Genomic DNA, 3,591 nt, shown 5'->3' with positions numbered 1-3,591 from the left:
CTGGTGAACACTGCATCTGAAGTCCGACTCGCCGAATAAATTCTGCCTCGTTGCAAACGTACGCGTGCCAACAATGAACCTGACTGACTGATCAACAAAGGGTTCGTACCGTATTATCGATGACTGATGAGAACCAGTCGCGTCCATGTGAATGCAACAAAAAAAAAAAAAACAACTGGATATTGAACAGTCACTAATTTAGGTAAACGAAACTTTGTCATATCTTTATAAACTCACATCTAGATAGTTTACACGGGCAAACTGTTACAGATAATCTGTCAGCATTCCATCTCTCCCAGTCTCTGATTCGATAGTTTTAATAACAATAATAATAATGGTATCTATATAGCGCTGAATCTTGTGCAGAGACAAATCAAAGCGCTTTCGCACCAGTCATTCACACGCATGCATAACTCTAAAACTGAAGAAAATGAAGACAAGGAAGGGGTAGGGAAGGGAGGCTATTTTGAGAAGAGGAGGGTTTTAAGGCCAGAATTGAAAGAGCTTAGTGTGGAGACTTGAAGCGAAAGAGGAAGTTCATTCCAATTGCAAGGTCCAGAGACAGAGAAAGTGCCGCCATCAGTGGAGTGTTTGAATCTGGGTATGCGTAAACAGTGCATCCGAAGCCGATATGAGCGAGAAGGGACATTACAGAAATATCTATTATAATCATAATCACTGTCATTATTATCGTTTGTAAAGAAATCAATGATCAATTGACAGAGATACTGCAAAAGAAAGACCGGCTATGCCCACGACATTTACCGTAATCAATGAAATACGCAAGAAAAAATACAAAGAAAGTTAACTTCATGGGCACAGGCAAACGTATATAAATATGAACGGACCTTTCTTTTGTAAATGGTTTTTCTACATGATAGTAATTCTACATATTTCTTCATGATAACTTTCAAATGCACAGAACCATTCATGCCCGATAAATGATAAGTCATTATTATTTCTTTTAAGTCAATGTTTTTTGTTCAGCACTTTCCTGGGAGATTTTTATCGCACTAATGTCGCTATCTAGCGATTTCGTTTCTTCATGACATACCCTAACACAAACAGGGATTAACAGAAGACCAAAAGAGGATATGACACTATTCCAGAACCCTGACCTACCTTGCATTCAGGTCTGAAGTTCTGGTGGTGGTTGAGGTCAGTCTCGTCAACGTGCATCCACAACCCTTTCCCGAGCCGCATGTAAGAGTAGGAGTTTCACGCCTTGTGGCTGACTACCTTAACATCGTTCAGCGCTGGGGTCATGGTTGGGTGAAGAGTGCGCTGCGTTGTTCGAAGAGATGAATCCTCGGTGTCTGGGTGGGAGGTCCGTCGGGCGTTCCCAAGGGGGCGGGGGGTTGGGGGGAGTCCTGAGACTGCCCGACAAGGGAAGCCTTGAAAGGAGCGGACGCTTCACTGCATCACTGTACGTAGACCGATACACCGACAATGTCTGAAACAGAAGGGGGGTGGGGGGACGGGGTCATGAAAAATACAACGGTTTTGTTAGGCTAGCAATTCACGCTGCTCAAAATGTCGACGTGGTTCTGTAAAGAAAAGCGAGCGCCATACGTAAAAGACAAGACAATGGTCCATGTACAGACAGTGGGACAGCTGGCGGATCGAACGCCTTCTTTGATCTTCACAAAGTCTGGTCAATGCGGTTTTCAATGTAACGCAGAGAGTGACAGCGTTGAGCAGACAGGCGTGACACTGATGGTGCTTTACCCCCCTTTTTTTCCCCCAAAGAGCAAAACGGTAAACCAAAGTAAAATAAAACAAATAAATGATGTTCACTATTTTCGTTAGTGATGCAGTGGTGGCGGTAAATACAAAATGTGTTCGGATGCCTTGCAGTTTCCTGCTGGTGAAGCCCTACGAGGCGAAAGTTCCAGTTTCAATTTCAACGAGGCGTGCGAACTGATCCTTGTACGCCACACAAATAAAATATATAAAATAAAGAGGGGGTGAGGAGCAGATGCCTGTTCGCGTAATCCCAACGCGCTGACCAGGCCTTGAGGGTTTGTTTAAAACACGAGAATAAAAGAAAATACAATCAAATAGAGTAGGCCAATAGTGAAATATGCGTAGAAGGCAAACGATAGAAATTAAAAAAAACGAACAACAAATGTCAAACAAATTAGTAAATACAATAAAGCGTAGAAAAAAAAAATTTCAATACGAAGAGGGCAAATGATAGAAATAAACGTGTTAAAAATCAGAGAAATTTTGAAGGGGGCGGGGGAGACAGGGGTTTGGGGAAAGGGGTGGATGAAAACTTTTTTTTTTTTTTTTTTTTTAATTAACAACTAACTGACCAGGTGAGGGGTGGTTGACCAGTGGTTGTGCTTCGTGAACCAAGTGAAGCACACGTACACGCTTCTTTTAAACAAGAATACAAGTGGCTGCATACATTACATACCGTGCATTCGTGCGTGTAAGTTACGTGTAATATACTGTACATGTGTGTGTAAGGTTAAAAAAATTATGACAAGGGCTCACACACAGTGGCATGCTGTCACAGGTACTGACAATCAAATCGTGCTTCGCAGTTGAAACAGCAGCGATAGCCGAATTCAGCTTCTTTTTTTTCTTTTTTTTCTTCTTTTTTTGTACTGTAAGAGATGAATGGTAAAAAAAAATTAAAATAATGAAAAAAATTAAAAGCATGCCAAAATAAATAAACCGCAAACAAATCGATTAAATGTGACAACAGGATCCAATCCAAAGTTAACCAACCAGTGTGTGCGTTTGTGTGTGTGTGTGTTTCGTACAAAGCGAATTAACTCACCTATCAATCAGAAAACGCTCCAAGAACAACAACAACAACAAAAATCCATTGCAATTTCACCCGTTATCCATTCACTGTAACGTACATTAAAAATTTTGCCCTCCTCGAAAGTTCGCCCAACTCTGATGGACGGGGAAAAAAAGAAAGGGAGACAAACTGCTCGTTTCCTGTCAAGAGTAAACAGTGCTCATGCAAGAAATTTGACAGGCGGATAGAGTGTCTTGCGAAAAAAAAAAGAAAAAAAAAAAAGTCCGCGCCACTTGAAGCACGTGCAATGTTAAATTGCACGTGCAGTTTTGTTTTATCGCACAAGCTTACACAGTGAAGTTTGTGTTGTTCGAAACACCTCCGCACCCCCACCCCCACCCACCCTAACCCAGCACTTCCCCCCCCTCCCCCCAAACCCCCGCTCGCTTCCTCTTCTCCACCCTCCAAATTAACCTGTCTATTCAATGTGAAGTGTATTTCTTTCGTCACTGTGTTGTACCATTTCTTTTAATTGCTGCATCTACTTTGTAGCAGTGATGTTGAGCACACACACCGAAGACTTCGACAGTGTGATACTGTCGCGTCTTGCATTGTCCTGCCTCACTTCTTTTTTTAATTTTTTTTTATCTTTTCTTCTTTTTTCTTTACAAGACAACCCTGAAATCGCTGATTGATGGGGGAACATAGACCTGGGGGAACATAGACCTGGGGGAATACAGACCTGAGGGAACATAGACCTGGGGGAACTGACATAGACCTGAGGGAACATAGACCTGAGGGAACATAGACCTGGGGGAACACAGACCTGAGGG

The sequence above is a fragment of the Babylonia areolata genome, chromosome 4 (genome assembly GCF_041734735.1).
Source record: "Babylonia areolata isolate BAREFJ2019XMU chromosome 4, ASM4173473v1, whole genome shotgun sequence".
NCBI classification, from domain to species: domain Eukaryota; kingdom Metazoa; phylum Mollusca; class Gastropoda; order Neogastropoda; family Buccinidae; genus Babylonia; species Babylonia areolata.
The sequence above is the reverse complement of the archived record's forward strand: the minus strand, read 5'-3'. Positions refer to the sequence as shown.